We start from the raw sequence: 12,277 nt of genomic DNA, 5'->3' as shown, positions 1-12,277 counted from the left end.
GACTCTAGGTCCATCCATGTCTCTATAAATGACTCAATTTCATTTCTTTTTATGACTAATACTCCATTGTATATATGTACCACATCTTCTTTATCCATTCGTCTGTTGATGGGCATTTAGGTTGCTTCCGTGACCTGGCTATTGTAAATAGTGCTGCAATGAACATTGGAGTGCATGTGTCTTTTTGAATTATGGTTTTCTCTGGGTATATGCCCTGTAGTGAGATTGCTGGGTCATATGGTAATTCTATTTTTAGTTTCTTAAGGAACCTCCATAATGTTCTCCATAGTGGCTGTATCAATATACATTCCCACCAACAGTGCAAGAGGGTTCCCTTTTCTCCACACCCTCTCCAGCATTTTTTGTTTGTAGATTTTCTGATGATGGCCATTCTAACTGGTGTGAGGTGATACCTCAGTGTAGTTTTGATTTGCATTTCTCTAATAATTAGTGACATTGAGCAGCTTTTCATGTGCCTCTTGACCATCTGTATGTCTTCTTTGGAGAGATGTCTATTTAGGTCTTCTGCCCATTTTTTGATTGGGTTATTTGTTTTTTCAATATTGAGCTGCATGAGTTATTTATATATTTTAGAGATTAATCCTTTGTCCGTTGATTCATTTGCAAATATTTTCTCCCGTTCTGAGGGTTGTCTTTTCGTTTTGTTAATAGTTTCCTTTGTTGTGCAAAAGATTTTAAGTTTCATTAGGTCCCATTTGTTTATTTTTGTTTTTATTTCCATTACATTAGGAGGTCCGTCAAAAAAGATCTTGCTGAGATTAATGTCAAAGAGTGTTTTTCCTATGTTTTCCTCAAAGAGTTTTATAGTGTCCAGTCTTACATTTAGGTTTTTAATCCATTTTGAGTTTATTTTTGTGTATGGTGTTAGGGAGTGTTCCAACTTCATTCTTCTACATGTAGCTGTGCAGTTTTCCCAGCACCACTTATTGAAGAGACTGTCTTTTCTCCATTATAAATCCTTGCCTCCTTTGTCATAGATTAATTGACCACAGGTGTGTTGGTTTATCTCTGGGCTTTCTATCGTGTTTCATTAATCTATATTTCTGTTTTTGTGCCAGTACCATATTGTCTTGATTACTGTGGCTTTGTAGTATAGTCAAAAGTCAGGGAGTCTCATTCCTCCAGCTCCGTTTTTTTCCCTAAAGACTGCTTTGGCTATTTGGGGTCTTTTGTGTCTCCACAGAAATTTTAAGATTTTTTGTTCTAGTTCTGTAAAAAATGTCACTAGTAATTTGATAGGAATTTCATTGAATCTGTAGATTGCTTTGGGCAGTATGGTAATTTTCACAATATTGATTCTTCCAATCCAAGAACATGGTATATCTCTCCATCTACTTGTGTCATCTTTGATTTCTTTCATCAGTCTCTTATAGCTTGTTGAGTACAGGTCTTCTACCTCCTTAGGTAGGTTTATTCCTAGGTATTTTCGTCTTTTTTGTTGCAATGGTGAATGGGATTGTTCCCTTAATTTCTCTTTATGATTTTTCATTGTTAGTGTACAGGAATGCAAGAGATTTCTGTGCATTCATTAATTAATTTTTGTGTGTGTGTGTGTGGTACATGGGCCTCTCACTGTTGTGACCTCTCCTGTCGCAGAGCACAGGCTCCGGATGTGCAGGTTCAGCGGTCATGGCTCACAGGCCCAGCCGCTCCACGGCATGTGGGATCTTCCTGGACCGGGGCCCAAACCCATGTCCCCTGCATTGGCAGGCGGACTCTCAACCACTGCGCCACCAGGGGAGCCCAAGTGCATTAATTTTGTATCCTGCAACTTTACCAAATTCATTGATTAGCTCTAGTAGTTTTCTGGTAGCATCTTTAGGATTCTCTATGTATAGTATCATATCATCTGCAAACAGTGACAGTTTTACTTCTTCTTTTCCAATTTCTCTTCCTTTTATTTCTTTTTCTTCTCTGATTGCCATGCCTAGGACTTCCACAACTATGTTGAATAATAGTGATGAAAGTGGACATCCTTGTCTTGTTCCTGATCTTAGAGGAAATGCTTTCAGTGTTTCACCATTGAGAATGATGTTTGCTGTGGGATTATCGTATATGGCCTTTATTATGTTGAGGTAGGTTCCCTCTATGCCCACTTTCTGGAGAGTTTTTATCATAAATGGTGTTGAATTTTGTCAAAAGCTTTTTCTGCATCTATTGAGATAATCATATGGTTTTTATTTTTCAATTTGTTAATATGGTGTATCACACTGATTGATTTGCGTATATTGTAGAATTCTTGCATCCTTGGGATAAATCCCACTTGGTCATGGTGTATGATCCTTTTAATGTGCTGTTGGATTCTGTTTGCTAGTATTGTGTTGGGGATATTTGCATCTATGTTCATCAGTGATATGGGTCTGTAATTTTCTTTTTTTGTAGTATCTCTGTCTGGTTTTGGTATCAGGGTGATGGTGGCCTGATAGAATGACTTTGGGAGTGTTCCTTCTTCTGCAATTTTTTGGAAGAGTTTGAGAAGGATGGTGTTAGCTCTTCTCTAAATGTTTGATAGAATTCATCTGTGAAGCCATCTGGTCTTGGACTTTTGTTTGCTGTAAGATTTTTAATCATAGTTTCAATTTCATTACTTGTGATTGGTCTGTTCATATTTTCTATTTCTTCCTGGTTCAGTCTGGAAGGTTATACCTTTCTAAGAATTTGTCCATTTCTTCTAGGTTGTCCATTTTACTGGCATAGAGTTGCTTGTAGTAATCTCTTATGATGCTTTGTATTTCTGCAATGTCCATTGTAACTTCTCCTTTTTCATTTCTAATTTTATTGATTTGAGTCCTCTCCCTCTTTTTCTTGATGAGTCTGGCTGAAGGTTTATCAATTTTGTTTATCTTCTCAAAGAACCAGTTTTTAGTTTTATTGATCTTTGCTATTGTTTCTATTTCATTTATTTCTCCTCTGATCTTTATGATTTCTTTCCTTCTACTACTTTGGGTTTTGTTTGTTCTTCTTTCTCTAGTTCCTTTAGATGTAAGGTTAGATTGCTTACTTGAGATTTTTCTTGTTTCTTGAGGTAGGAATGCATTGCCATAAACTTCCCTCTTAGAAGTGCTTTTGCTGCATCCCATAGGTTTTGGATCATCGTCTTTTCGTTGTAATTTGTCTGTAGGTATTTTCTGATTTCCTCTTTGATTTCTTCAGTGATCTCTTGGTTATTTAGTAATGTATTGTTTATACTCCATGTGTTTGTGTTTTTTCATTTTTTTCCATGTAATTGATTTTTAATCTCATAGTGTTGCAGTCAGAAAAAATACTTGATATGATTTCAATTTTCTTAAATTTACTGAGGCTTGATTTGTGACCCAAGATATGATCTATCCTGGATAATGTTCCATGTGCACTTGAGAAGAAAGTGTATTCTGTTGCTTTTGGATGGAATGTCCTATAAATATCAATTAAATCTGTGTGGTCTATTGTGTCATTTAAAGCTTGTGTTTCTCTAATTTTCTGTCTGGATGATCTGTCCATTGGTGTAAGTGAGGTGTTAAAGTCTTCCACTACTATTATGTTACTGTTGATTTCCTCTTTTATAGCTGTTAGCAGTTGCCTTATGTATTGAGGTGCTCCTATGTTGGGTGCATATATATGTATAATTGTTATATCTTCTTCTTGGATTGATCCCTTGGTCATTATGTAGTGTCCTTCCTTTTCTCTTGTAATATTTTTATTTTAAAGTCTATTTTATCTGATATGAGTATTGCTACTCCAGCTTTCTTTTGATTTTTATATGCTATCAAAATCTTTTTCCATCCCCTCACTTTCAGTCTGTATGTGTCCTTAGGTGTGAAGTTGGTCTCTTGTAGACAGCATATATATGGATCTTGTTTTTGTATCTATTCAGTGAGCCCGTGTCTTTTGGTTGGAGCATTTAATCCATTCACATTTAAGGTAAATATCAATATATATATTTTATGACCATTTTCTTAATTGTTGTGGGTTTCTTTGTGTCGGTCCTTTTCTTCTCTTGTGTTTCCCACTTAGAGAAGTTCCTTTAGCATTTGTTGTAGAGCTGGTTTAGTGGTGCTGAATTCTCTTAGCTTTTGCTTTTCTGTAAAGCTTTTGAATTCTCCATCAAAACTGAATGAGATCCTAGCTGGCTAGAGTAATCTTGGTTGTAGGTTCTTCCCTTTCATCACTTTAGATATATCGTGCCGCTCACTTCTGGCTTGTAGAGTTTCTGCTGAGAATTCAGCTGTTAACCTTATGGGAGTTCCCTTGTATGCTATCTGTCGTTTTTCCCTTGTTGCTTTCAATAATTTTTCTTTGTCTTTAATTTTTGTTAATTTGATTACTATATGTCTCGGCATGCTTCTCCTTGGGTTTATCCTGCCTGGGACTCACTGCACTTCCTGGACTTGGGTGGCTATTTCCTTTCCCATGTTAGGGAGGTTTTCGACTATAATCAATATTCAATTGATTCAAATATTTTCAAATATTCAAATATTTTCTTGGGCCCTTTCTCTCTGTCTTCTCCTTCTGGGACCCCTGTAATGAGAATGTTGTTGCATTTAATGTTGTCCCAGAGGTATCTTAGGCTGTCTTCATTTCTTTTCATTATTTTTTCTTTATTCTGTTCCATGGCAGTGATTTCCCCCATTCTGTCTTCCAGGTCACTTATCTGTTCCTCTGCCTCAGTTATTCTCTATTATTTCCTTCTAGTGTATTTTTCATTTCAGTTTTTGTATAGTTCATCTATGTTTGTTCTTAATTTTTCTAGCTCTTTGTTAAACATTTCTTGCATCTCCTTGATCTTTGCTTCCATTCTTTTTCCAAGGTCCTGGATCATCTTCACTATCATTCTGAATTCTTTTTCTAGAAGGTTGTCTATCTTCACTTCATTTAGTTGTTTTTCTGGGGTTTTATCTTGTTCCTTCATCTGGTTCATAGTCCTCTGACTTTTCATTTTGTCTGTCTTTCTGTGAATGTGGTTTTCATTCCACAGGCTGCAGAATTGTAGTTCTTCTTGCTTCTGCTGTCTGCCCTCTGGTGGATGAGGCTATCTAAGAGGCTTGTTCAAGCTTCCCAATGAGAGGGACTGGTAGAGCTGGGTGTTGCTCTGGTGGGCAGAGCTCAGTAAAACTTTAATCCACTTGTTTGCTGATGGGTGGGGCTGGGTTCCCTCCCTGTTGGTTGTTTGACCTGAGGTGATCCAGCACTGAAGCCTACCCGGCTCTTTGGTGGGGCTAATGGCAGACTCTTGGAGGGCTCATGCCAAGGAGTATTTCCCTGAACTTCTGCTGCCAGTGTCCTTGTCCCTATGGTGAGCTAAGCCACCCCCTGCCTCTGCAGGAGACCCTCCAACACTAGCAGGTAGGTCTGGTTCAGTCTCCTATGGAGTTACTGCTCCTTCCCTCAGGTCCTGATGCACACACTACTTTGTGTGTGGCCTCCAAGAGTGGACTCTCTGTTTCCCCAAGTCCTGTTGAAATCCTGCAATCAAATCCCACTAACCTTCAAAGTCTGATTCTCTAGGAATTCCTACTCCCGCTGCCAGACCCCCAGGTTGGGAAGCCTGAATTGGGGCTCAGTACTTTCAGTCCTGTTGGTGTACCTCTGTGGTATAAGTGTTCTCCATTTTGTGAGTCACCCACCCAGTGGTTGTGAGATTTGATATTATTGTGATTGGGCCCCTCCTTCCATCTCATTGCAACTTCTCCTTTGTCTTTGGATGTGGGGTATCATTTTTGGTGAGTTCCGGCATCTTCTTGTTGATGATTGTTCAGTAGTCAGTTGTGATTCCAGTGCTCTCCCAAGAGGGAGTGAGTGTATGTCCTTCTACTCCGCCATCTTGAACCAATCTCTGAAACACAGATTTTTATACCTTTCTTCTTTTCTAAATAGGAACTGAAAATACTAGCAAACAGAATCCAACAGCACATTAAAAGGACCATACACCATGATCAAGTGGGGTTTATCCCAGGAATGCAAGGAATTTTCAATATACGGAAAACAATCAAGTGATAAACCATATTAAAAAATTGAAGGAGAAAAACCATATGATTATCTCAATAGATGCAGAAAAAGCATTTGATAAAAATCAACACCCATTTATCATAAAAACCCTCCAGAAAGTAGGCATAGAGGGAACTTACCTCACCATAAAAGAGGCCATACATGACAAACCCACAGCCAAAATCGTTCTCAATGGTGAAAAATGGAAACCATTTCCTCTAGGATCAGGAACAAGACAGGGTTGTCTACTCTCACCAGTATAATTCAACATAGTTTTGGAAGTTTTTGCCACAGCAATCAGAAAAGAAAAAGAAAAAAAGGAATCGAAATCAGAAAAGAAGAAGTAAGACTGTCACTGTTTGCAAATGACATGATACTTTACATAGGGAATCCTAAAGATGCTACCAGAAAACTACCAGAGCTAATCAATGAATTTGGTAAAGTAGCAGGATACAAAATTAATGCACAGAAGTCTCTTGCATTCCTATACATTAATGATGAAAAATCTGAAAGAGAAATTAAGGAAACACTTCCATTTACCACGGCAACAAAAAGAATAAAATACCTAGGAATAAACCTACCTAAGGAGACAAAAGACCTATATGCAGAAAACTATAAGACACGGATGAAAGAAATCAAAGATGATACAAACAGATGGAGGGATATATCATGTTCTTGGATTGGAAGAATCAACATTGTGAAAATGACTATACTGCCCAAAGCAATCTACAGATTCAATGCAATCCTTATCAAACCACAAATGGCATTTTTCACAGAAGTAGAACAAAAAATTTCACAATTTGTATGGAAACACAAAAGACCTTGAATAGCCAAAGCAATCTGGAGAAGGAAAAATGGAGCTGGAGGAATCAGGCTTCTGGACTTCAGACTATAGTACAAAGCACAGTAATCAAGACAGTATGGTACTGGCACAAAAACAGAACTATAGATTAATGGAACAGGATAGACAACCCAGAGATAAACCCACACACATATGGTCACCTTAATTTTGATAAAAGAGGCAAGCATATACAATGGAGAAAGAACAGCCTCTTCAATAAATGGTGCTGGGAAAACTTGATAGCTACATGTAAAAGAATGAAATTAGAACACTCCATAACACTATACACAAAAATAAACTCAAAATGGATTAAAGACCTAAATGTAAGGCCAGACACTATCAAACTCTTAGAGGAAAACATAGGCAGAACACTCTATGACATAAATCACAGCAAGATCCTTTTTGACCCATCTCCTAGAGAAACGGAAATAAAAACAAAAATAAACAAATGCGACCTAATGAAACTTCAAAGCTTTTGCACAGCAAAGGAAACCATAAACAAGACGAAAAGACAGGCCTCAGAATGGGAGGAAATATTTGCAAATGAAGCAACCGACAAAGGATTAATCTCCAAAATGTACAAGCAGCTCATGCAGCTCAATAACAGAAAAACAAACAACCCAATCCAAAAATGGGCAGAAGACCTAAATAGACATTTCTCCAAAGAAGATATACAGTTTGCCAACAAGCACATGAAAGGATGCTCAACATCACTAATCAGAGAAATGCAAATCAAAACTACAATGAGCTGCTCCTTGCCCCCCGCCCTCCCTGTGCTGGGCCCTGGTCTTTCGCGGCTGGTTCCCGGCTGCCATGGGCTTGGAGATGGAGCCGTTGCTCCTGGCCTGGAGCTATTTTAGGCACAGGAATTTCCAGCTCTGGGCAGATCTGTGCATGCAGATGCTGGAGAAGTCCCCTTATGACCAGATTGAGCATACTGAGGCACATGGTGAAGTAATGTGTACAAAGTTACAAAGCTGGCAGCCTGGATTTTAAAAGCACGAGCACTAGATGAAGTGGTGTACATAGATGAAATTGACGTAGATCAGGAAGGAATTGCAGAAATGATACTGAACAAAAATACTATTGCTCACATTCCATGTCCTGGAACATCTCTGAAACTCCCTGGAACTAACCAGATAGGAGGGCCTAGTCCAGCTGTCAGGCTAATCACTGAAGCTGAAATACCCATTATAGGTTTCCTTAGACCCAGCACACAAAGTGGAAGGCCAGGAACTATGGAATAGGCCATTAGAACACCCAGCACTGCCTACACAGCTTGCCCTATCACCAGCTCATCTGGAAGATTTTTTAGGCTGGGAATGGCTTCCATGCTTACAAGTCCTGATGGACCTTTTATAAATTTATCTAGACTGAATTTAACAAAGTATGCCCAGAAACCTAAATTGGCAAAGGCTTTGTTTGAGTATATCTTTCATCATGAAAATGATGTTAAGACTGTTGTGGATTTGGCTGCCCTTTCCACAGAGCATTCTCAGTACAAGGACTGGTGATGGAAAGTGCAGATTGGAGAATGTTACTACAGGTTAGGAATGTATCTTGAAGCAGAAAAACAATTTAAATCAGCCCTGAAGCAGCAGGAAATGGTAGATACTTTTCTCTACTTGGCAAAAGTTTACATCTCATTGAATCAACCTGTGACTGCTTTAAATCTTTTCAAACAAGGCTTAGATAAGTTTCCAGGAGAAGTAACCCTACTTTGTGGAATTGCCAGGATCTATGAGGAAATGAACAATATTTTATCAGCCACTGAATACTACAGCGAGGTTTTGAAACAGGACAACACTCAGGTGGAAGCCATTGCATGCATTGGCAGCAACCATTTTTATTCTGATCAACCAGAAGTAGCTCTCTGGTTTTACAGGCGATTCCTGCAGATGGGTGTTTATAACTGCCAGCTTTTCAACAACCTGGGGCTCTGTTGCTTCTATGCCCAGCAGTATGATATGACTCTGACCTCATTTGAACATGCCTTTTCTCTGGCTGAAAATGAAGAGGAGGTAGCTGAGGTCTGGCACAACTTGGGACATGTAGCTGTGGGAATAGGAGATACGAATCTGGCCCATCAGTGCTTCAAGCTGGGTCTGGTTAACAACAATAACCATGCAGAGACCTACAACAACCTGACCATGCTGGAGATGCAGAAGGGCCATGTCGAACACGCAAGAGCACTGCACAGTTGCAAGCTGCTTCATCCTTAGCACCCCACATGTATGAGCTGCATTTTAATTTTGCAACAGTATCTGATAAGATGGGAGATCTACAGAGGAGCTATATTGCTGCTCAGAAGTCTGAAGCAGCATTTCCAGATCACCTGGGCACTTAACACTTTATTAAGCAGTTAAAGCAGCATTTTGCCATGCTGCGATTTTTCCTCGGACTAAAGATATTCTTATGGAGGGACATTATGCAAGGAAAACAGTAGCGTATATATATGTGTAGTACAAACATGTGCTTGATATTAGTGAAGGTGACATAAGGGAAATTAAACCAGGATATTTAAAACTTTATAATAATAACTTTATAAGATAATGTTTTAAAAGAAAGGATTTAAGCATTTGTAAACAGATTATGAAATCTACCACATTATATGGTAGATGTTTGTTTATAATGTTTATAAAACACTTTCATGAATTGACTCAAATTTTATAAATTCACATTTTTAATGTCCTTTATCTGACCATTAGCTATCATGTAGCTTAAAGGGTCTGAAATCTGCCTTTAAAATTGCACTTTTAGGACTAAAAGTGTATATATACTTATCCTTGGTAGAGACTTTAGAGATTAAAAATTGTACTTAAAGCTATTTTTTATCAAATGCTTTGTGAGATACTCTACATTTTCTTATATGTTTTAAAATAAATGTGTATAAAACACCAAAAAAAATTACAATGAGGTATCACCTCATACCAGTCAGAATAGCCATCATCAAAAAATGTACAAACAATAAATGCTGGAGAGGGTGTGGAGAAAAGGGAATTGTCTTGCACTTTTGGTGGGAATGAAAATCGATATAGCCACTATGGAGAACAGTAGGGAGGTTCCTTAAAAAACTAAAAATAGAACTACCATACAACCCAGCAATCCCACTACTGGGCATATGCACTGAGAAGACCATAATTCAAAAAGAGTCATGTACCACAATGTTCATTGCAGCTCTGTTTAAAATAGCCAGGACATGGAGGCAACCTAACTGTCCAACGACAGATGAATAGATAAAGAAGATGTGGCACATATATACAATGGAATATTAGTCAGCCATAAAAAGAAATAAAAATGAGTTATTTGTAGTGAGGTGGCTGGATCTAGAGTCTGTCATACAGAGTGAAGTAAGTCAGAAAGAGAAAAACAAATACCATATGCTAACACATATATATGGAATCTTAAAAAAAAAAAGGTTCTGAAGAACCTAGGAGCAGGACAGGAATAAAGACGCAGATGTAGAGAATGGACTTGAGGACACGGGGAGGGGGAAGTGTAAGCTGGGATGAAGTGCAAGAGTGGCATGGACATATATACACTACCAAGTGTAAAATAGCTAGTGGGAAGCAGCCACATAGCACAGGGAGATCAGCTCGGTGTTCTGTGACCACCTAGAGGGGTGGGACAGGGAGCGTGGGAGGGAGATGCAAGAGGGAGGAGATATGGGGATATATGCATATGTATAGCTGATTCACTTTATTATACTCCAATAAAGATGTTAAAAAATATAGGAACTGAAAACAGCACATTTAATTTTTTTAACATGTTTATTGGAGTAAAATTGCTTTACAGTGGTGTGTTAGTTTCTGCTTTATAACAAAGTTAATCAGCTATATGTATACATATATCCCCATATCTCTTCCCTCTTGCATCTCCCTCCCACCCTCCCTGTCCCACCCCTCTAGGTGGTCAGAGAACACCAAGCTGATCTCCCTGTGCAGTGTAGCTGCTTCCCACTAGCTATCTTATTTTATATTTTGTAGTGTATATATGTCCATGCCACTCTCTCACTTCGTTCCAGCTTACCCTTCCCCCTCCCTGTGTCCTCAAGTCCATTCTCCATGTCTGCGTCTTTGTTCCTGTCCTGCCCCTAGGTTCTTCCAAACCATTTTTATTTTTTATTACATTCCATATATATGTGTTAGCATATGGTATTTGTTTTTCTCTTTCTGACTTACTTCACTCTGTATGACAGACTCTAGGTCCAACCACCTCACTACAAATAACTTAATTTTGTTATTTTTTATGGCTGAGTAATATTCCATTGTACATATGTGCCACATCTTCTTTATTCATTCATCTGTCGATGGACACTTAGGTTGCTTCCATGTCCTGGCTATTGTAAACAGAGCTGCAGTGAACATTGTGGTACATGACTCATTTTGAATTAGGGTTTTCTCAGGGTATATGCCCAGTAGTGGGATTGCTGGATCATACGGTAGTTCTACTTTCAGTTTTTTAAGGAACCTCCATACTGTTCTCCATAGCGGCTGTATTAATTTACATTCCCACCTACAGTGCAAGAGGGTTCCCTTTTCTCCACACCCTCTCCAGCATTTATTATTTGTAGATTTTTTGATGATGACCATTCTGACTAGTGTGAGTGATACTGTAGTTTTGATTTGCATTTCTCTAATGATTAGTGATGTTGAGCATCTTTTCATGTGTTTGTTGGCAATCTGTATATCTTCTTTGGAGAAGTGTCTCTTTAGGTCTTCTGCCCATTTTTGGATTGGATTGTTTGTCTTTTTGATATGGAGCTCCATGTACTGCTTGTAAATTGTGGAGATTAATCCTTTGTCAGTTGTTTCATTTGAAAATATTTTCTCCCATTCTGAGGGTTGTCTTTTGGTGTTGTTTATGGTTTCCTTTGCTGTGCAAAAACTTTGAAGTTTCATTAGGTCCCATTTGTTTATTTTTGCTTTTATTTGCAACACTCTAGGAGGTGAGTCAAAAAGGATCTTGCTGTGATTTATATCATAGAGTGTTCTGCCTATGTTTTCCTCTAAGAGTTTGATAGTGTCTGGCCTTACATTTAAGTCTTTAATCCATTTTGAGTTTATTTTTGTGTATGGTGTTAGGGAGTGTTCTAATTTCATTCTTTTACATGTAGCTGTCAAGTTTTCCCAGCACCACTTATTGAAGAGACTGTCTTTTCTCCTTTGTATATTCTTGCCTCTTTTATCAAAATTAAGGTGGCCATATGTGCATGGGTTTATCTCTGGGCTTTCTATCCTGCTCCATTGATCTATATTTCTGCTTTTGTGCCAGTACCATACTGTCTTGCTTACTGTAGCTCTGTAGTATACTCTAAAGTCCGGGAGCCTGATTCCTCCAGCTCCATTTTTCTTTCTCAAGATTGCTTTCACTATTTGGGATCTTTTGTGTTTCCATACGAATTGTGAAATTTGTTGTTCTAGTTTTGTGAAAAATGTCATTGGTACTTTC

General features: G+C 38.3%; 1 pseudogene; it reads left to right on the top strand.

The window, feature by feature from the left end:
• The first annotated feature begins 7,639 nt into the window (after positions 1-7,639).
• On the top strand, positions 7,640-9,272 carry LOC132520781 (tetratricopeptide repeat protein 8-like; annotated as a pseudogene).
• Positions 9,273-12,277: the final 3,005 nt, after the last annotated feature.

Source organism: Lagenorhynchus albirostris, chromosome 5, assembly GCF_949774975.1.
Source record: "Lagenorhynchus albirostris chromosome 5, mLagAlb1.1, whole genome shotgun sequence".
Taxonomy (NCBI): domain Eukaryota; kingdom Metazoa; phylum Chordata; class Mammalia; order Artiodactyla; family Delphinidae; genus Lagenorhynchus; species Lagenorhynchus albirostris.
The sequence above is the reverse complement of the archived record's forward strand: the minus strand, read 5'-3'. Positions and strand labels throughout refer to the sequence as shown.